The 22670-nt window shown below is 49.3% G+C and overlaps 1 long non-coding RNA gene and 1 other non-coding gene across 2 annotated transcripts; both read left to right on the forward strand.

The window, feature by feature from the left end:
- The first annotated feature begins 707 nt into the window (after positions 1-707).
- Positions 708-22140, forward strand: LOC135476806 (uncharacterized). The gene is made up of 4 exons (XR_010445138.1): positions 708-878; positions 19777-19921; positions 20222-20306; positions 21243-22140. It is a non-coding gene; the product is annotated as an uncharacterized LOC135476806 (long non-coding RNA).
- Trnai-aau (transfer RNA isoleucine (anticodon AAU)) lies at positions 2700-2772 on the forward strand. Its single transcript has one exon. It is a non-coding gene; the product is annotated as a tRNA-Ile (tRNA).
- Positions 22141-22670: the final 530 nt, after the last annotated feature.

Raw genomic sequence — 22670 nt, forward strand, 5'->3', positions numbered from 1 at the left:
TAATTATTCATTCATGCTTGGCTTAGGATTTTCTGTTACACCAGAAAAACCTGAAAGAAGTAAACTGATAGTTCGCGGACGAGTTTGTTTTCAATTTGAAGTGAGAATAGATTTCATTATGTAATGTGGGCGCATGAAACCGCACGGCAAGAATGTCTAGTTATTGTCAGATAAATACTCTGATGTTCCGCGAAAATCACATCAGTTCAGTGCACGTACTTAAAACACCCGGAGAACTCCCTTGCCAAGATATTTATGTATTCATTTTACTGGTTTTTACGCCATACTCAAGAATATTTCACTTTACACGATGGCGGCCAGCATTATAGTGGGAGGAAACAGAATAGAGCTTAGGGAAAACTCAAATTCACAGGTTGATGGTAGACCTTCCCACGTACAGGCAGATAGGAAACTGGCATGAACTGGACTTGAACTCGCAGCGACCGCATTGGTGAAAGGCTTCTGATTCATTGCGCCACCCTGACACGCTATCCACCTCAGCCACGAAGCCCTACCACCCACACCCCCCCCCCCCCCTCCCACCTCTTTCCTAAATAGTCAGTAGTTTCGATGAATGTATGTTCTTACAGGAAGTATCCGCGGACAAACAAAATTATCAACTGTAATTATAATTCAATGTTTGTCTGTTAAATTTTAGAGGAATTGTAAAGCTGTTATTTGATGTAATGGTCCTAGTCTGCTGAAATTGGACTGTAATGATATATGTTTACTGTATGGACTAGCAGGCATAAAGTATAAAGATGACTCCGGCGTTACAATGATCTGAGTGACCACGGCGTTGGTCGTGTCGCTGTGGATTACGCGCCGTCTCGCGAAAGGGATGAGTTCGGTGAAACCAACAGTTTGTCAAGGTCAAGGTATTCTTTTATGAATGATCTTTTTTGTGCTAGTTTTCTTCTTGCCCCCAAAAGTGCCCCATTCACATTCACAAACAATGCACCAGCGAGTAAGACGACATGGGTTCAAATCCCGACGGGGTAACCCATTAAATGCTACATGTACGTGCAGAGGAATTCCCAATCTTGTAAATTCATCAATCGCCACTCATATTAGGCCTTTGGTATGTCCGGTGTTAGTACAATATGTCTTTGCGGGATGTCACGTCTGGTGTCTGTATACTTTGACAGGGCTAAGTGTCATGGTTGGTGTCTCCATAATTTGAATGGGGGAGGTGTCATGTCTCATATCTGTTTCATGTGACTGGGTACGTTATGTCTGGTTTAATGTGGCTAGACGGAGCTCATGTCTGGTGTCTGAATAACGTAACTCTGCGAAGTGTCATATGACTAGGCGAGGTGTCACATCCCAGTGTCAATATAATGCAGATGAGGGTGTCATGTCTGGTGACTACACGGAGTTTGTTGCTTGGTGTTTGAATAATGTGACTGAGCGAGGTGAGTAGTTAGGAATGTGACTTGGTGGTCGCTTTGAGGAGGGATTTTTTTTGAGGTTTTGAGGAGTTGTTTTTTTTTGAGGTGATGTGGTGGTGACGTCACACCTACCAGCCCGAAGGGCTGGTAGGTGTGACGTCACCCCTCAGTTGTGGGTTTTTTCCACACCGCGGGGTGTATGTGTGTATAGACGAGTGTGATATAGTGTACAGTATAACCGTATAACAGTATAGGGAAAAAAGAGAGAAAAAAAAAGAGGCAAAACGTCGGCTTGTAAAGTCGAGTGGGACAGCTCGAAAAGAGCTCCCGGGCGCCAAAACGAGCCAATGGGTGAGCCGGATTTGCCCCAAAACTGCCCAATGGGGGGCTCGCAAAACGGACCAATCAGCGTGCGAGAAGAGGTTACGTAAGAAAAAACGAACCAATCAGCGCGTGGTGAATTTCCGCGCGTCTCAGGTACAAAAAGACAGGTGCAGCAGTAGCAGAGCACTTCACCCGAAGACACCGACCGACCGAGCGAGCGAGCGACCGAGTAAACAAGCAACGATGGATCAAGAGGATTTCGAGGTTAATATGGAGAAGAAGACGTTGGAGGAGAAGAAGACGGAGAAGCTATTTACCTGCGAGGTGTGCGATCGAGGATTCACCCGACGTGATAACTGGCAACGTCATCAAAAAACACAGCACGGCGATAAGGAGAAGAAGAAGAAGAAGAAGACGGAGAAGTATTTTTGCCAGGTGTGTGCCCAGCATTTTACCCGGCGGGATAACTGGCTCCGGCACCAGCGGACGCATCACCAGCCCCAGACAAACAAAAGATTCACCTGCTCGACCTGTGACCGGGCATTTTTTCGCCGAGAAAATTTGATCCGCCATCAACACCGACATGACAACAAACGAGAACGTGTGTGGGATTGTGAAGACTGTGGGAAGTCTTTCTACCGGTTGTGGGATTGGCGGACCCATCAACGTGGGAAACACGGCTCGGTAAGTTCTTTTTTTATTTTTTATTTTAATTTATTTAAAAATTATCTTTGAAAAAAAAAAAACAAAACACGGAGACCTGATCTTCCGCTGCCTGATATACGTATGTGGGGATGTAGTTCCTGTTCTTGAAGGAATTATGGCGGAGTGACATAGCATGCGCGATTTTAATCCTCAGCGAAAACTAGGTCAATGCTGATCAATTGTTTAGCTGTCGGTGTGTCGAAAAAAAAAGAGAGAAAGACGCGATACAGCAGACGCCGCTTGATTATGGAGGTTGAAAAGCCACTCTATTGCATGAATGGCCGGTTAGCTCAGTCGGCAGAGCGTCGGGCTAATAACGCGGATGTCACGGGTTCGAGCCTCATATCGGCCAGTTGACATTTTTTCATTTTTGTTGGTGGGCATTGATTTTTTTTTTCCTTTTCATTTCTTTGCATACTATTTCGTTTTAAATAACGACGAGTATGTTGAATTTGGGGATAGTCTTTGAAGTCCAATATTGAATCATGTGCATGTATGAGTAGTTGCTTTCCGCGTTCAGCGTTGGTCATCTCAGACTTGGTGATAAAAAGGGTCCGTTTCCCAAAAAAAAAAAAATCATGCGCACAATAAATGTACATGATTTGTTTGTTTCAGGCTGGGGATGAATTAGGGGGAGTAATTTGCTTCTTGAAAGTTAATTTAAGACAGTAAAAGCTATCTCATGTTACATGTTTGTAACAGTATATGAAAAAAAAGTATAAAAAAAACTTCTTTACTGGATCGTATACAATAAGACATGCTGCATTTCATTGGTGAAAATTACTATGCAGCCGATCAAAACAAAAAACCAGGTGTCCAAACAAAAACCACGTGTCAAAACAAAGCACAGCTGACAACGATATGTTTCCTGAACAATGGTGAACGGGAATACCTATCTGGATGGTTCCTATGTTTTATGTATTAAAAAAAAAAAAAAAAAGGGACTGGGTCAGTGTGTCAGTGTGTCAGTGTGTCATGCTAGGGCTGCTATCTATCGGAATGGTTCCTATGTATTATGTATTAAAATAAATTTTTTTAGCGGATTGACGTTTCATTTTAATTAGTAGATTACCGAATAAAGTAGTTGTCTATCGGTCACCTTCAGACGTTGTTGTTGTTTCCAATTAATTAATATTACGTAATATTACGTTTCGTATTCTCTAGATTTCTTATTGAAAATAACAGTAGTTTTAGTTCAATATATTTAAGGATAGTTGTGTCTTTTAATAGTTTGTAACTCTAGTAAAGCTAGATAGAAAGCCTGAGTAGCTTAGAGGATATTTCCTTATGTATTTCATAGCAGAAATCCACGAATGTGTGCGATGTCAAATGTATGTAAACAAGGGGGATAACTCCTGATGGAATACGCTTAGCAGGGGCGACTACTTTTGTTGGAATACTGGAAATAAGGGGCATAACTCTAAATGTCAAACGACAATACGTGTCTGGAAAGAGTAATATATAGTAACTCTCTTTATTTTTTTGTTCCAAAACTGTATAGGGGTTTTGCAGAGTTAACAATTGTATCAGTATATATATCTGTATATATATAGATTTATTTTATTTAGTTCATATTTGTGTAAAGCAAACTTATGTCACAATTCATTTAAACACATTGTATGACTTTATTTCACTTAATTTACAATATCCCATGAAAATTAATTATGATTTGTTGTTATTTAAATCGGGCACTCATTTACCATCCTTGAGACGACCGCCAATAGTATGGGTCAGTGTGTCAGTGTGTCATGCCAGGGTTAATATCTATCGGAATGGCTCCTATGTATTATATGTATTCTAAAAATTTTTAGCGGAACATATGTACATATGCACATATGTACAATAGTATGTATATAAAGTATGTCTAAGGTTTACTTGGGTTATAACGTCTACACCCTTCTATGTTACAGAGATCTGTTTCATCTACCACCACCACCACCACCACCACCACCACCACCGACGACAACAAACCCAGCACGAGTCAAGCTCAAGTGAGTTTAGCGGGGGATGCCTCGCTGGGAGAAGAAAAGAAAAAAAGTCCAACGAGTCAGTTCGAGCCCGACCCAGTACAGCCTCACGAGGCTGTCTTGCCGAGCGGTGACAGTGACGTACGGGAGTTGTACCAGCGGCATTGGCGATCGATCAGGACGTATTTCCATCGCCACAAACCGATTCAAGACTGCTATAATTACCGACTGAGTGATCTCGGTGCTATCCCAGCCTATGTAGACGAGATTTACGAAGACCAGCCGACTGCTTTCACTATCAATTACAGTTTTGGATATATCCTCCGCCACAAAGAGACGGGTCAGGTGCGGTATTATTACCCGAGCACCAACAACACCCGAGTACTCGACGCACCGTACCGCGTGGCGAGTCGGGCTGACCTGCGAGGATTCCACACCCAGCATCTCCTCGCCCAAGACCCGCTTACCTGGGCCCAAAAACAACGCCCCAATACGAAATGGACCGTCGACCTCATCACCAACGTGTTGTTTTTCGTCCACAAACTCCCGCATCAGCCTATTGGTAAAGGTGGGGTAACGTTACCCTCTTACCTGAAAGGAAACAAGGGGCTACACACGTTGGTGGGTGGAGCTCGTGGTCCTTACAGGGACTATTTGTGTTTGTTTCGGTGTCTGGCCGTCCATCTAGACCAGGCCGACCCCAAAAACTGCGACACCCGGGCTGGGGTGTATTACCGCAGGTATCTGGAGGAAATGGAGATGGAGCCGAGGTATTTCCGCGGAGTACCCCTCAGTGCGCTGGACACGGTGGAAAGCCTGTTTCAAGTGAACATTCAAGTCTACCACCTCATCCCCATGGACAGGTCGTACTCAGCACAACTCATTCACCGCAGTGCCGAGCGCTATTCTACACCTACCCTGCGGTTAAACCTGTACCAGCGGCATTTCAGCTATATCAAAGACATGGGACGTTATGCTCGATCTTTCACCTGCCAGGTGTGCCAGAAGAGTTTCCCGAAACTGTGGGAGTTACGACGGCACGGTCAAACGTGCACCGACGCCATTCAACGAAAGTACCCGGGGGGTGTCTTCCGCAATCAGCCCACCATTTTCGAAACGTTGGCGGACATGGGGATCGAACTCCAGGACGGTGACGACGGCATCTTCCCATACCGAGCGTGTTATGACTTTGAGGCGTACTTGGCTCCGGTGAACCCGGTGGACGATGCGGCGACTGCCTCGACGGAATGGACGGCTCAGCACATCCCCATGAGTGTCAGCGTCAACTCTAATGTACCGGATTACGACCAGCCCGTGTGTTTCATCTCCACCGGCGATCCCCAGGCACTCGTCGGGGACATGATGGCTTACCTCAACACCATCAGCGAGATCAGTAGCGCCTATCTCCACGAGCGTTATGCTTACATCCTGGACGCCTTAGACGAGCGGATCGATCCCGACGAGAAGAAACCGTCTTACACGCGCCGAGTGCGGGACAGATTCGCGACCTATATGGACCAACTCCCCGTCCTCGGCTTTAACTCGGGTAACTACGACCTGAACTTAATCAAACAACAACTTTACCCCCACCTGGTCCAGAGCGGTGATTTGGAGTATGTGATTAAGCGGAACAATAATCACATGGCCCTCGCCACACCGCAGCTGAAATTTCTGGACATTCGGAATTACCTGGCCCCGAATTACAGTTACGACAAGTGGGTGAAAGCTTACGACTGTCACGTGACCAAAGGGAAATTTTGTTACAGCTACATAGACTCCCTGGCCCGGCTGGAGGAAACCACACTGCCACCGCAGCATGCTTTCGACAATGATCTCACCCACCAGCCGTGCACGGACGCGGAGTACAAGATCTTACAGACGGTGTGGCGAGAGCACGGCATGCGGACCGTCAAAGACTTGCTGCGGTGGTATAATAACCTAGACGTCATTCCCTTCATGGAGGCTGCGGAGAAGATGTCGGTGTTCTACCGAACCATGCATGTGGATGTCTTCAAAGACTGCATCAGCATACCAGGGCTTACCCTCCGCTACTTATTCCATGATTTACGCTCTGTGTTCACCCTCGTCGGTGAGAAAGACAAAGACATGCACGAGTGCCTCAAGAAAAACATCGTGGGTGGGCCGAGTATCATTTTCCACCGCTACCACGAACGAGGTGTGACCCGTATACGGGGCGGAAAGCTGTGTCAGCGCATCGTGGGATTCGATGCCAACGCGCTGTACCTGTACTGCCTGGCCTCACCTATGCCGGCAGGTCACTGCGTCCGTTGGCGCCGTCGGGACGGGGGAGAGAAGTTCGTTCCCTCCGGCACCGCCACCCGTCTGGCTGAAAAATGGCTGGACTGGAAGTCACAGCAGCTGGGGGTATCGATCCGTCACCGACTCAATCACACCGAGAAGCGGATCGGCAACCGACAACTCCCCGTAGACGGGTTTGCCTATATCGACGGACAGCCTACTGTGTTTCAATTCCACGGGTGTTATTTCCACTATCACGGCTGTCACCTGAATCACCCTCGCCCGGGAAAGGTGTGCTACAACGAGCGGCGCGGATTAACCCCCCAGGACTTACGGCGGGAGGTGGATGCGAACGACGCATACATTCGCTCCCAGGGCTATCCATTGGTAACGATATGGGAGTGCGAGTTCCACCGCCAACGCACGACAAACCCAGCCTTACGGGACTTCCTACAACAGTACGGTTTACCCCCGTCACAGCGACAACCCAAGACACAAGCTCAGCTCATGGAGGCTGTCATTCAAGGTCAGTTGTTTGGATTTGTGGAATGTGACATCCACGTGCCGGGCCACCTCAAAGCGGACTTTGCCGAATGCCCACCCATCTTTAAAAACACCGAGGTGAGTCGGGCTGATATAGGCCCCACCATGGCAGAGTTCGCGGCTGTGAATGACATTATGCCCACACCCAGGCGTATGCTGATCGGGAGCATGTTTGGGAAGCAAATTCTGCTAGCCACACCTCTGCTCCAATGGTATCTCGGTCGGGGATTGGTCGTCACGCACGTCTACCAAGCGATGGAATACACACCGGAGCGAGCGTTCGAATCCTTCGCAGACGCCGTCACCCAAGCCCGACGGGAGGGAGATGTCGACCCCACCAAAGCCCTGATCGGGGAGACGATGAAGCTGTTGGGGAATTCAGGTTATGGAAAAACCGTCACCAATCAAGACCGACACGTGGATGTCAAAATCTGCGATCTGGCAAAAACACGAAAATTACTGGCGAGTGTTCGGTGTCGAACCGTCGACCCCATCGACGAGACCACCTTTGAAGTGACGAGTAGCAAGAAGACCATTCGCTACAATCTCCCCTTGCAAATAGGGTGCATGGTCTACCAGTATGCCAAACTTCGCATGTTGGAATTTTATTACGATTTCATGGCTCGTTTTTTCGACAAGGCGGATTGGCAGTACTGTGAGATGGACACAGACTCTGCTTACATGGCTTGGTCCGACCCAGACTGGGAATCCCTCGTCAAACCCGAGCTGCGAGCCGTGTACGAGACCGAGCGGGATGCGTGGTTACCTCGTCGCGACCATTACGACCACGATAAGCGCACACCGGGGCTTTTCAAAGTCGAGTGGACCGGTGATGCCATCGTCAGTTTGTGTTCCAAGACTTATTATTGTTACGGCGGGGCATCCAACACCAACGACAAACTCTCCTGCAAAGGTGTGAGCGCACGAGGTGTGGACAAGGCCGTGTACCTCTCTGTGTTGCGCAATCACCAAAGCGCGAGTGGTGTGAATCGGGGGATGCGGATGCGGGGCAATACGATGTACTCGTATACCCAACACAAAGACGCATTCACATACTTTTACGGAAAGCGAAAAGTGCTCCCCGACGGGGTGAGCACCACCTATTTAGATCTGTAGAACGGTGCTATGGATACTCTACACACCCGGCTCCTGTGGTCTTGTGCTCTTGTGATACTTCCCACGGCCCTTTTCAGGGCCAACCAACTCGTCCCGAAAGAGTACTTTCTCAATCTAAGCACTAAAAAAAAGAAAAAAAAAAGAAACCCCACACCAGACACAGTCTTCCCATTTTTTTTTTAATTGTACAATTTTTTTTCATGTGTTTTATCATTCGCAGTGGTACGTACGTGAAAAAGTTAAAAACGCCCAGCGGGGGGCGGCGGACCGGCAGCCGTAATAGCCTGACACACTGACCCGACTTGCCGTGCCTGCTACATCGTCATACATTGTTGCCGAGCAGTACCTTGCCGGTACACCGCAGACGGCCTGGTAACAATGTATGACGCAACAATGTATGACGATGTAGCAGGCGGTGACTGGGTCAGTGTGTCAGTGTGCTATAGCTGGCCTGCATGCTGTTGTGGTAGTCCTCATCATAATAAAGAAAAAAGTCAAACCACCACGGTATGTGAGTCTCATAGTCTCTTTTTTTTAATTTTATTCCATACTGTATGGGGTAACAGGTCGAACAGGGAAAACAAGAACGTGGAATGCATAACACGTCGAACTGGAAAGAAAGAATGTTATTTGATGTATGTTTTACAGTCCATGGGTGTGGAGAAAAAACGAGGGATGAATCCCAAACTGACGATCCACCCAATCGAACACCCGCAAGTCATTATCGTAGGTCGTGCACGCTGTGTCCAACGTGTGTACAATAGCATCCATGGGGCGGCCTCGAGCTCGCTGGGTTAAGTAATACACACAATATTGACCGCACACGGTCGTGTCCAGACTCTGCAGCCGCCGATCGTTCCACGTCCAGTGATGTGTTCCCCGGTTAAGCCAAGCGGTGATATCGGGGTAGAGGGGTGGGAGTCCGTAGGAATCAAAGTATTCGCCCCGGAGATGGGGTGGATTGGACCACTGGTCTATGAAGACGGCGACCCAATGTCGTCCTGGGCGAAGGCACGTGTCTGTGTTAATGATGCAGGCCCAGGGGGTCCAGGGGATCCTAGGGGTGGGGCGTGAGGGGTGTGAGGGGCGTGAGGGGTGTGAGGGGCTTGAGGGGAGTGAGGGGAGATGATCCCGAGGGTAGACCCCACCTCCTGCCCCCACCACAGCCCGGGTAAACACGTCTGTTTGTAGCACACGTCGCAATTGTACCGTGTCCATGTTGTTGTTTGTTTGGCTGTTCAACTGGCGAAGTCGCAGAGCACGTTTCGGCTTTGGTCTATTTCTATGATATTGCTGAATTCAGCGTAGCACACCACGTTAATGGTTTCAGGCAGTGGTTTGGCAAACCGCATCTCCAGGCGCAAATCCCCTTTTTGTACCAGGTTCAGTTGGTGGTCATCGTGGAGGCTAGGGGTCAAGTCGAAACAAAACAGCGTGTGGCCTTCGGCGAATGTGGTGCGCTTGATATTGTTTCCCTCGTCGTGGAACGCTTTCCCCGTGTGGGTAAAGAGGTTCATGTACGTGCGGATGAAATTCTCGTTCTCAAAGTCGGGTGTCAGGGGCTTGGTTGGAATCTGACGACCGCCGACGTACAAGGCGACGAAGTTTGTGTAGTAGTGTCGGAAACGAAACGGGTTTTTAGTGTAGTCCCCGTCAAAAGCCTTGTTGCTCACACACCCCACCACTAAACGTGTCGGTAAGCTGCCCAGAAATAGGTTTTGTTCATTGATGAGGGTGTGACCTCTGGGGACAGAGAAATACTTGGTCAGCACGCGGCGGATTGGGTACTTGGCAGGAGCTTTGGCCAAGGCTTTCAAATGCCCCAGTTGCACACCGCTGGTGATTTTCACTTTGCGCACAAAGATCAAGACCTCCTCCAAGCGAGTCTTGTAGCCGGGAGCGGCTTCATCGGACATCAAAGCAAACGAATCCTTAGCCGGGGTGAGACGGATGCGGACCGTGACGTTGTTGAGCAGGTGTCGGTGTTGCAGGAACATGTCACAATGCAGGCGACCCAGCATGTCAACCGACCGACTTTCAGCCGTGCAGTTCAGCCGATCGACAAACCCGGCGTTGGTGTCACTCATCGTGTCAAACTTTCCTGGGGTGTCCGCATACCACAAGGCAGCAGACAGCTGGCTCTTTTTAGCCTCTTTACCGTAAGACAACAATGTCTCCAAGTAAGCCCGGTATGGGTACATGTTGGTGGACGGCGTGATGAGTTTATCGTTCAGGGAGACGTCGACCTGTCGCCACATGGATTGTATCCACAGGTTAGTCGGAGCCACCTTCTTGTCAGCCGCCACAGCCGTCCCGTCCCCGTTGAGGATTTTTGCCTTCACGTACAGCATGGTGTTGGCCAAGTCCAAGTAAGTGTCTGCGTCAGCGTTGGTGATGACAAATTCTACAGGTCCCACATCACTCAGGCTGGCGATGGGGCTGTAAGCATCCCAGCGGCCTTCTCGAACGCTGGTGTCGGTCGGAGGTAAGGTCCACAAATCAAACTCACTGCTGACGGACGGGCAGCATTCGGGGTGGGGAAGAGCCATGGCTTGTGTATGTGCGCGCGCGCGTGTGTGTTTAGCTGAAAATATCCGGTGGATTCAGGGCATTCGATGTGGCTCGAGCTTTGATGTGTCTTCTTCTGGGCTTGACGGCACGTCTTTTAAGTCCCACGTGTCGGTGACGAGTGGGCGTGACGCGTGGTGTCTTCCGTTTTATAGGCTCACCCAGTAACCGCTGTCGGGCGTAGCGACTAGCTTTGACCAGCAGCTGTTTTCCAGTCGCCAAACCGCGTCGTTTCAAAGCCTGTTGTGGTGACACGCCCCCACTCAGCACGTCCCCCACGACTTGCAGTCCGGTTCGTAACGCCGTTTTGCCCAGTGCTTTCACAGCCGGCGAGGTTAACAAGGGTTGTGGGAGGAGTTTGCTGAGACCGCCCAGCAAACCGTGACCGCGCTGGACAGCCACACCCCGAAACACAGGTAACCCACCTCCGCCGGCTTGTTTGGTGTAATAGTCGATGTAAGCCTGCTGTGATGCCATTATTGCAAGGGTAAAGCACGCCGCTGTCGAAAGTGAAGTGTCACCACCACTTTACCGCGTTCAAATGCGACGGATCGACCCGTGTCGTCCCTAATATCAATGTCCACCGTCGAGAAATGTTTGGACTGCACGGGGATGTATTCCACGTGTTGGAAAGTCTTGGAGACGTGCTCCCCATACTGCCCTTCCGTGGTAACCGTCCGCAACAGCGGAGCCAACGTGTCCCCCACCACACGCGGTTCGATAATGTCTGTGTACACGTACAGCGTGGGTGTGCTGATCGTTAAATCCTCGGCACCGACATACATGAGGTCCGCCGGTCCCATGACCCATCCGCACGGTAAATTCATGAGTTGCATTAGCCGTGGGCTGAAACCAAGCCCCAGTGGTTTCGCAAACCGCACGCTGTATTTCCGCTGCATATCGTCGAACTCAAACGTTAAGTCCCCGGCGTGCTCCTGGAGATCGCGGATCTCTGTCTCGCTTAACAATTTGGTCAACCCCCAGGCCAGGTCTTTGGGTGTCGGGTAGTAGCCGGCTGGTAATATGAGCTTATGCGTACCGTGGTGCGAGTCTTTTGGGGAGTCTATGGTATACCACACTTCACCTGACCGCACGTTAAACCAGGTCCGGGGATACTGTATTTCGACCAGCCCACATTCCCAGTCACCTGTCAAATGGATGGGGCGGGGTAATTGGGTGGTGAAACGCGTCAAGGTATTGTTGGGGAAGTAGTCCAGCGAGCTGTTACTGGGTAGCGTCACGTAAAACATGGTGTGGGTGAGATGATCTCCCGCAGGTGGACTGATCGTTTTGTCCTCTGGTGCCTGTATTTAATTAATAGGGACTCCACCTGAGCGGGCGTATGATAGATGAAGCGGGCCGGAGTTCAGGTCGCTGGCCTCGTCGCGTCTTCTTGGGTCGCTTTGGTGTGGTGTGTGTGGTGTGTGGTGTGTGTGTGGAACTAGAGGTGGTAGTGGAGGGCCTGGTTTTTTTTTTATGTTGGCTGGTCGGGGTTCTGGCGATCGGGGGATTCCCCAACTCGGTCGGGGGATTCCCCAGCTCGGCGGGTGTGCTCATTTTTTCCCGCACCCAAGCCCGGTAGTGATCCCGGGGTGCTGAGCGCTCGTGTGAGGGGATAGGGGTGGTAGGGGTGGTAGGGATGGTAGGGGTGGTAGGCTGGAGGGTTTGGGTCGGGGTGTCTAGCATCGCCTTGTCCACCTCGCTCAAAAAACGACTGGCTGTGGATTTGGCCTGAGGTGGGATCGAACTCGGTCGCTGCCCGATTTGGTATTGATCTTGAAACGTTCGGTACCGTTGAAGGGTATGGTGATATCGCTGTATTTTCTCCTCGTCCGAGAGAGTCCTGTCGTGGAGGATCGAGGCCAGCTCTTGATCGAGCGTGTTGAGGGCTTTCACCGTACTGGGGACGGGGTATGGGGAGCTGGGGTAGGCTGGAGGTGGATGGGCTGAAGGTGAAGGTCGTGTGAGCGTCTCTAAGAGCCGTGGCTCGACCAAGGCCATTTTCTTGGCGTGCTGCATTACCTGCCACCAGCTATAGCCTTACTAGTGACACCCTTAACGACACCGCCGACAACACCCCCGAGAACGGCTGGTACAATGGCTTTGGCGAGGAGGGGAGCGAGAAGCAGTGGCAGGAATCCACCACGTTGAACAATCCGTCCTTTCTTATGCAGGGGAACACTTTTCTTCACCAAAGTGCGAAGACCCGTCTTGTGTCGCTGTAACTTCACCTTCTGAGCCGGCGAGAGTGGGACGTTTCCATTTAACACATTCTTAGCACATTCACACAAGCACCGGAGTAATCCTGGATCGTTACCCCGCAGCACAGCCTGACGAATAGAGGGGGTGGCTCGCGCGAGTAGGGTTAATAAGGGACCGTAACGTTGGAGACGGTGTGACCTCATCACGGGTCGTCGTCGTGAGAGCAACTGAGGTGATAGACTGTGTGTTCAAAGTTTTATGCTGACACACTGACACACTGACCTAGTCACCGCTCACCGCAATAATACACTGTTTTACCAGTCCGTCAGCTGACACGTCAGCCAGCCAACCCACCCACCAGCCTACCCACCACCCAGCCAGCCAGCCAGCCAAAAACAAACTGATGTGATAGATTGTAGGTTCAAAGTTGGTGTTATGACTTGGGGAGATAGGCGTGTTGAATCTCCCCGGGGAAAATGTGGGTGCGAAGTCGCAGGTGATCGGGTGTGGTTTGCTTGAAATCCACCAGCAAATACCCGTGAGGTTCAGCCGTGGCATCTTCAAAGGCCTCGCGCACGTACTGTGTCCGCCCTGGAGCCATTTGTTTAGCGATCGTGGTAATTTGGGATACATCTCGCGGGTTTTTGAACAGCACAAAGTAGTGTGCGTTCAGACTGATGGTCCGATGGTCTTTGGTTTTGTTAAACAAATTCTGCACGATGTACACCACGCTGATATTGCGGTGGTGACTGCCTTTGGTGAAGAGTTTTGTCACGCGATCGTCGGCTTCAGCCATCAAATCATCCACGACGACTAACGTCCGCTCCCCCGGGTCGAAAGTGGACGGGCTGGGCACACCTTCTTCAAACTCAACGTGAGGTAACGTGGTGTACAATGGCTGCCACTCCCCGTAACACCAGACGATGCGTTGTGGGGGTGGATGAATGAGAGCTGGAGCGTGTTCCACTAACCGTTTCACAAACACAGACTTCCCAGATCCCGTCGGGCCGCTGACAATGCAGGTAAAGGGATGCTCCCATCGCGTGTCCATGGGTAGAACTAGCTCCGTCGGCGGTTTGGATCGTCGTACGGGTGGGGGTGGTGGATAGTGGGGGGACTGACGGCAGGTGATGGTACCTGTGTCGCCTGCGTTGCCTGTGTTGCCTGTGTTGGCTGTGTTACCTGTGCTGCCTGTGTTGCCTGTGTTGCCTGTGTTACCTGTGTTACCTGTGTTACCTGTGTTGTGTTAGGTGGTAGATAGACAGGTGTGGAAACGATGCCTGGTATTGGTGTGGTGGGGTGAGTAGGGGTGGGTGAAGGGGGTGAGGAGTTTGAAGAGTTTGAGGAGTTTGAGGGGTTTGAGGAGTTTGAGGAGAGTGGGTGTCGTCGGTGTAGTGTGGTTGTGGTGGGTGTGGAGGGTTGTGACGTGGGAGTTCGATCCCAGCTCGGGGTAATGGCGCTAGTGGCAGTGACGGCGTTCTCGGTATTGTCAAACCGACGGGCGATTGACGGTGGTTGAGGCGGTGGTACAGGTGTCCCAATCCAGCGGAAACGCGTCTTGTTTAATTGTCCTCGTAGATATTGGAGGGTTGACTGGTCTTGGAGTAGTTGTAGGCTGAGTTCCGCAGCCAATCCACCCACTAAAGCACCGATGTACAAGAGAACGCCCAGTACGGCTGCTACGGTCCCTTTATTCTCGCGCAAGCCTTGTATACACCGATCCATCCCTTAAGGCAGGTCAGTCGGAAGTGGTAGCGACCCCGTTAGCCTCGGGTTTAAATACGTTTCACATCCGTGGCCGGCACCCAAGAATTAAAGCTGGGTGGATAACCGACCCACTTCACCCAATAGTACAGTTTCCCTCGCCGCCGCTCCCTTTTTAAGATCTTCTCCACCTGATAAAACTTATCCACCGCGGCTGTCACCGGTTGGAGTTCGGTTTCGTAAAACGTCCCTAGCAATTGGTCCCCGTTCAAATCCTCCAGTGTGTACACAGCAGGCTGTCGAGGATGGGAGCGGACGATGCGGAACATTTCCGTGCTCCAATTCGGCAGGTATGATTTTTCAAATTTCCCTTTCACTTTACTGATACGCACGAGATCCCCGGCCCGATACCGGTGGACCGAGCGTTTGTGTGTGGGTGGACCGTACAAGACTTGCCGGACTTCCTTCTGGTTCTGGGGAGTGACGTCGATAGGGGCTCGTCGTATGCTTCGGTGGTAGGCTTGATTGTAACCGCGAACCAGCGCCGGTAAGGCGTCCAGGTAGCGCCGAGTGTTGTGAGCGGTGAAATATTTGTACATGCGACCTTTCAAAGTGCGGTTGAACCGTTCTACCACGGAGGCTTTGGTTTCGTTAAACGTGTGAAAGAAAAACACCCCTTTGTCCTTTAAAAAGGCTTGAAACGGTCTGTTCAGAAACTCTTTTCCCTCGTCCGTTTGCAGGTACAACGGTCGGCGACCCGTCTTGAAAATCTGTTGAAATGCCTCGATCAAACGAGCCCCGGTTTTGGCCCGGAGTGGCATCACCCAGGCATACATGGAAAGCACATCGATGCAGGTCAGTAGGTAACGGTTGTTGTCATTCTCTTTGGCGAACGCTGTCATGTCGACCAGGTCCGCCTGCCACTGACTGTCCAAATCCCCAACCACCACTCGGTTACGCGGGTAATGGCGGCGTGCAGGTCGGTGGAGTGTGTACGTGTCCTGCTGAGCCAACCAAGCCGACACGTGGGTTTGACTCACTTTGAGTCCCTGTTGTCGAGCTGCCTTGAGCAGGGGTTGAACCCCGCTGTAAGCCGCTGGACTGTCCGGGTTGTAATACAAAGCATGGAGAGCGGTATCGATCTGGTTTGAACCACGGCCCGGCGTGATTGATTTTTTTTTCGTGCGAGGCATAGTCCGCCACGTCGTCCTTGCTGCTTGGTGTCTGTTGTGTGTAATGAGTGAACCCACCTCAGACCGCCTATATATAGTATAGAGTGGCCCTAGCCTGACACACTGACACACTGACCCAGTCCATATAAAAGAAAACACCAAAAAAAAACCGGGGATGGATTCCATAGTAAGGTAACGGTATTATTATTATTCTTTACAGCAATGTACAGGTCTGTAACACGGAGCGTTGATAGATTTCTGTTAACGTGGGCCGAGCAATCTCTACGTAATACGCTTGAATAGGTCGGGAATCCTCGACATGCTGACAGACGTCTTCAGTATACGCTTGCAGCACCTGCAGTCGTCCCCCGTTCACCCTACCATCCGCAAACATACTATGAAGTACACTTGTGTAGCTTCGCAGGTCGGTGACGACAGCTACCCAGTCTTTCCATTGCGGCGTTGTACGGAGCTTCGCCAGGCTAGAAAAGACATAAAGAAGACACCGTCGTCATTCTAATACCGTCACCGACCGAACCCTAGCCACATCAATCAAAACGATAGATAGATAGATAGATAGGTAGATAGACTATCCCTTCACCAACAGGTAAAGACAATAACCAACACAAAAGACCAGGGTCGTCAACCTGAAAACTTTTTTTATTTATTTTTTCGAACTCGAACAGTGAACAAACGAATGAACGAATAAATACATGCTGTAAGTGTCCATTATTTTGGTGTCACGGTGAGAAATGTCTCGTGATGACGATTGTATCGCCAATATGAAAGTCCTGACACTGGTCAATGTTTATAACGTGCACCACCCTAGTCATCTCCCTGTAAAAAACACACATAGGTAAACACAAAACGAGAATGTATGAAGGGAAAAACAAAACAAAAAAAAAAAAAAAAAAGCTGGGTAAGGGTGGTGCAGTTAAAACAAAAACACACTCACTCGGTCATCGTAGCCTGGGTGGTCTGGGTAGCCTGGGTAGGCTGGTTGGCTTGGTTGTTAGGTCGGATTGTAGGCTGCTCGTCAGGTGCGGAGAGGTTGTTGGCTGTCATCAAATACTCCACGTACATCTGGGTGAATGCCGGGTTCGATTTGTTGATCGGCGTCTCATTTAAAAACTGCCGCAGTTGGTCTTTCACACTCTTCTCCACAGCCCACGGGAGGGAGGCTGCCTTACGGGCCTGGCGCATGAACTTGACCAACACAGGTCCCTCTTTCAGGTAACGCATACGGGCCTCGTCCACGATACTCAGGGCCAGCTCTCGGTTCTCCAGCAAGGGAGGTCGGGGAGGAGATGGATCACTCGCGGTGTTGGTGGATTGTCGACCGTACACATCGCGCTGTAACTTGAGGAGGTGGGGTTGGAGAGCTACATCGTAAGCTTGCCACAGCAAGGCTGTTAGCGCCGTCTCAAGCTCAGGGTTTAACGGATCCGCCTTTTCCACCTTTTCCACTGGGATGTCGGGGATGGTGGGGGTTGCAGTAGCAGCAGTAGTCGCATCATCGGCAGTCGCATCATCAGCAGTCGTCACAGCAGCCGTCACAGCAGCGGTCAAAGCAGCACTCATAGCAGCATTCACCTCACCGCCCGTCTCACCAGTCCCTCCAGTCTCTCCAGTTTCTCCAGTCTCTTCAGTCTTCCCCTCCTCCTCCGTTTCCATCATCTCCATCTCCATCCCCGGCTCTTGGGGGTCTTGGGGGTCTTGGGGCTCTTGGATGTCGTCGTTATCACCAGCCTCGATCACCACCAACACCAAGGCGTCGATGTCGGGGATGGCCTGGACTAGTTTTTTGCCAGTAAGTCCAGTACTTGAGCGTGATACCCTCACTCGTCGGGTAGAGTCGACCGTTCGGCTGGTAGGCTCGCCATTTCTTCACATGAACGTACAGGACACCCTCCGAGTTCCTCAGCGTGGACAGAAAGTACCCGTTGGAGAGTGGCTCCCGCACAGGTAAACCGGCCTCAGGTAGATCAGCAGCCAGGGTCTTGAGCCGAGTCCACCCCACCCTGTCAAGCCTGACGCGTTTGGGTGGAGCGTTCGGGTCTGTCGGTGATTGGCAAATCTCAATCGTCTCGTCTCTACACACCCCACCCACAGCCAGGAGGCCAGCTGTAATTTGGCAAGAACCTCGCTGGGTAAGGGCAGGCACACCTTCCTCTTCTTCTCGGGAGGTTGTTGTTGTTCGGCTATGGTGGATAGCCGGGGAGGTACGGACGCTGAGCGTTTCATCCTGATGGCAGCATGCAGGGGGTTCACGGTGGTGGAGCGTTTCATCTCGCCAGGCAGGTAGGTAGGTAGGCAGGTAGGCAGGTAGGTACAGGCAGGTAGGTAGGTCGCGTAGCAGTCTCTTCTCTTCTCTTCTCTTCTCTCGGTAGGTCAGTAGTTCGGGTCGTCAGCAGGCAGGCAGGCAGGTCGGCAGGCCGGTAGAGCGTCAGGTGCGTCTGAGGCTGCCGGTCGCTGTCTTCACCGGCTTTTATCCTATCCACGCGGAAATTCACCACGCGCTGATTGGTTCGTTTTTTCTTACGTAACCTCTTCTCGCACGCTGATTGGTCCGTTTTGCGAGCCCCCCATTGGGCAGTTTTGGGGCAAATCCGGCTCACCCATTGGCTCGTTTTGGCGCCCGGGAGCTCTTTTCGAGCTGTCCCACTCGACTTTACAAGCCGACGTTTTGCCTCTTTTTTTTTCTCTCTTTTTTCCCTATACTGTTATACGGTTATACTGTACACTATATCACACTCGTCTATACACACATACACCCCGCGGTGTGGAAAAAACCCACAACTGAGGGGTGACGTCACACCTACCAGCCCTTCGGGCTGGTAGGTGTGACGTCACCACCACATCACCTCAAAAAAAAAACAACTCCTCAAAACCTCAAAAAAAATCCCTCCTCAAAGCGACCACCAAGTCACATTCCTAACTACTGAGGTGTGGTGTCTGCATAATATGAGAGGACGAACCATCGTGTGTCAATAAAAAGTCACTTGTAGAGGTTTATATCTGGTGTCAGTATAACGTGACTGGACGATGTGTCATGGCTGGTTTCTACATAATATGAGGCGTCAGGCCTGGTGTTTGAATAATGTGACTGAGCTAGGTGTCATGTGTGGTGTCTGCATAATATGAGAGGACAAACCATCGTGTGTCGTGTCAATATAATGTCACTGGTAGAGGTTGATATCTGGTGTTAGTATAATGTGACTGGGAAAGGTGTTGTGTCAGAAAGGAGACGTGTTTTCTGTCTGTATACTGTGACTGCTCGGGCGTCATCTGTTTGTCAGTATAATGTGACTGTACGGGCGTCATCTGCTGTGGCTGTATAACGTGATTGTACGGGGCTTCTGTTTTGTTAGTATAATGTGACTGTACGGGCGCCATTTGTTGTGTCTGTATACTATGATTGTACGGGGCGTCTGTTGTGTCAGTATAATGTGACCGAACGGATGTCATCTGTTGTGTCAGTATATTGTGAGCGTACGGGCGTCATCTGTTGTGCCTGTATACTATGACTGTACGGGGCGTCTGTTGTGTCAGTATACTAAGGTTGTGAGGGGAGGCGGTTTGTCAGTATAATGTGACTGAGCTTTACAGACATTGTACAGGTGTATAATGCAAAAGGCATTTACGCAAACTATAATACAATGGAACCACCGAGAAAGATAGTAACTGACCCTTGATCAATGAGGTGAGATTTAGGCGCGAATCCATTACCCACTTGTTAATCTGGGGTTTTGATCAGATACACGAAGAGGTGCCGAAAATAAAAAACTATATATTCGATATTCATGGTTTTCTCTACTTCTCCAGAAACGTGGAGTGAATGGATAGAATGTCGGTGTGTCAATGGATCGTACAACCGGAAACGGAACTGCCAACCTTTAGGGTGTTTCTTCGTGCAGCGGAGGTCATTTGGAGACAGATGTATGCAGCTATGACAACTGTCTACCAATCGGTAAAAGTTTTTGTTTTCGAGCATTTTCGAACTTGCCATTAGAATATTTTAAATTATATGTCGGTGAAACTTTAATAATCAGTTAACACAATAAAGATAATATGCAATGACTTATATATTGTCTCCGAAGTGGTGGAGCAAGTTAATGGTTAGTTTCTTTTTTTTGTGTCTATGACGTTTTTAATTTGATTTCCAAAAAAAAAAAGAAAAAAAAACAGCCTCATACGGCAATTAATCTCTAATATTTGCTTTAGATGTGCATGGAAATGAGTACTTCATTTTGTGGAATTTTTGTTATAGAAACAGAGACTAGCATTCTGACCACAGTAATGGTAACAATGACACTTTTGGGCGTGTGTCTCTTTGGCGGTGTTATGTTGTATAGGTAAGACACCCTACGTGTAAATCCTATTATCGTTTCAAATTTAGCATATACAATTAGAAATATTGTATACATATAGATATGTATAAACTTTAAAACTAGCATTCCCCCCTGTTAAAAAAATATATGCAAAAAAAGAAAATGCAATGTTAACTATAAAGAAGGCATTTATATACGCTATATTTTCTCAGACTATATTAACCGCCTTCCACCTTCTGCCCTGTTCTTGTCCGCTGCTTTGTGGGTGCTTGTCCGGAGTTTGTCCAGTGCTTCGTTGGTGTTTGTCCAGAAAGTATCCGGTGATTCTCCGGGGCTTGTCTGGAGCTTGAGGCTGGATGTCTGCTATTTGCCCGGGCTTGTCTAAAAACTTACCCTGCGCTTGCCCAGCAGGTGCTTGTCCGCTACTTGCCCGATGGCTTGTCTGCTACGTATAAGGTGTTTGCCCGGTGATTGTCCGGTGCTTGTCCAGTGATGTTTGAGAGCAAAGTTAGTTTTCCCCAACCGATACAATGTCTTCTCCAAAACATCCAATACTAATCATACATGTATACACGATGCATTGTATTTATCTGATTTATTTGACGGGGTTTTGCACCTCATTAAAAATATTTCACTTATACGACGGCGGCCATCATTATGGCGGGAGGAAACCGGGCGGAGCCTGAGGGAAACCCACGACCAAGCAGAGATTGCTGGCAGACCTCCCCTCGTACGGCCGGAGAGGCAGCCAGCATGGTCCGGCCTGGAACTGCATTAGCTAGAGGCTCCTGTGCCACGATTCATTAAAAAGAAGTAAATAACCTTGATTATATTGTTTGAAGTAATACCGATCCATCGAAAGTGTTTATCAAAGTTGTGGACTCCTGTATTTGTCAAGATTATAACGTATATCAATATGTTTTTGGTAATATATAATTTAATTTGTGTTGTTTTTTCTAGAAAATGGGGAAGAGTAACAAGGTTGAGACCTAAACGAGGAAGTGTGAAGATGCAGCCTCAGATTGTTTACGTGAAACCCATGATTGCCGACGACAGGGATCGGCCGAGTTCGTCTCCTTGCGTTAACTCCGAAGTGATGGCTTCCGGTCTGGTGACACGCGACCTCATATCGGTTCTGCACTCCCACACCAACCTTCTGGATCCTCAAAGTCCGCTCAATAGTTACTCGCCTAGCGGTTACCATCGAAGCAGCTTCGCTTTCCCCAAAGCTCCGAAAACACAAGCTACTCTTTACGAAAACTGTTACTTCTCCTAGGGCTCTGAAAACGAGAGTTTTATTGGCCAATTGATCTGTGATTGACTTTGCTGTCAAATGTTCTAAATTGACAGAATAAAATGTGTGGAGGTTCTCGCCATTTGTTTGATTTGTGTTTTACCCCGTACGTGAGAATATTTCACTTACTATCCTACGATTTATTGTGAAGATCTTAAGGGTGATGTCGACAGTTCATGTTTCCGGGTAACCGGAGCGGTGATATCTGACCTCTTTGCACAGCTCCCGGTTCACGGTGGAGATGGCGCTAGGCAGGTTGTGTTTTTTCGCCATTATACTATGACTTTGATCATGTTTGTTTATTTGCGGTGTATGTATATCAACATTCAATCTGTTAAAGCCTTAAATAAAGTAAATTTCTGTTGATTTCTGAAGTGATACGTCGAAGGCCTATCAAATAAATGACTAAATCTACATCAGCTATAGAATCCGTGTATAGACGTTCAACCTGAGTTAGTATGTTTGTCCCATGCTGGTGCATGCAGGGATATAGAGTGTTACCATTTATGATGCTTGCAATTTTAAACTTCTGCAGCCAGTTTTCTCTTAGCCAAATAAAAGATATATAAGACGTCGATTTTGTTACACGAACTGACCAAAGAGATCTATTTATTTATTTATCAGATTGGCGTTTTACACCGTGCTCAAGAATATTTCATTGAGACGATGGCGGCAGGCATTATGGTGACAGGAAATGGGGACAGGTTACTGGCAGATCTTCTCACGTGCTACCGGAGAGAGAGCCTGGATAAGCGTCTGTCCAAAGAGAACTTCCGTGTTTGTGAGCACGTCAGCCAGCTTAAACCATTCCTCGCACATGCGCTCTGCCGACTGTGACATATCCAACGGAACTTTACATCAGATCTTTATTTTTATCTTTTTTAAAACTTTACTCGGTATACTCAGGATTATTTAACTGGTAAAACAACTTTCAGGTTTATGTGTACAGGAAGTTTTTGTCCTTAGCTGCACACTAGACAAATTTCCTGCATTAAAGCCACATCTGTGCTAAGGAGAGCTGGATTCGATCCTGGGACCTCATTGTCGCAGATAAGATCAGCTCTAGAGAGGAATGGACCAACACTGGCACCCAC

The sequence above is a fragment of the Liolophura sinensis genome, chromosome 10, assembly GCF_032854445.1.
Source record: "Liolophura sinensis isolate JHLJ2023 chromosome 10, CUHK_Ljap_v2, whole genome shotgun sequence".
Lineage (NCBI taxonomy): Eukaryota > Metazoa > Mollusca > Polyplacophora > Chitonida > Chitonidae > Liolophura > Liolophura sinensis.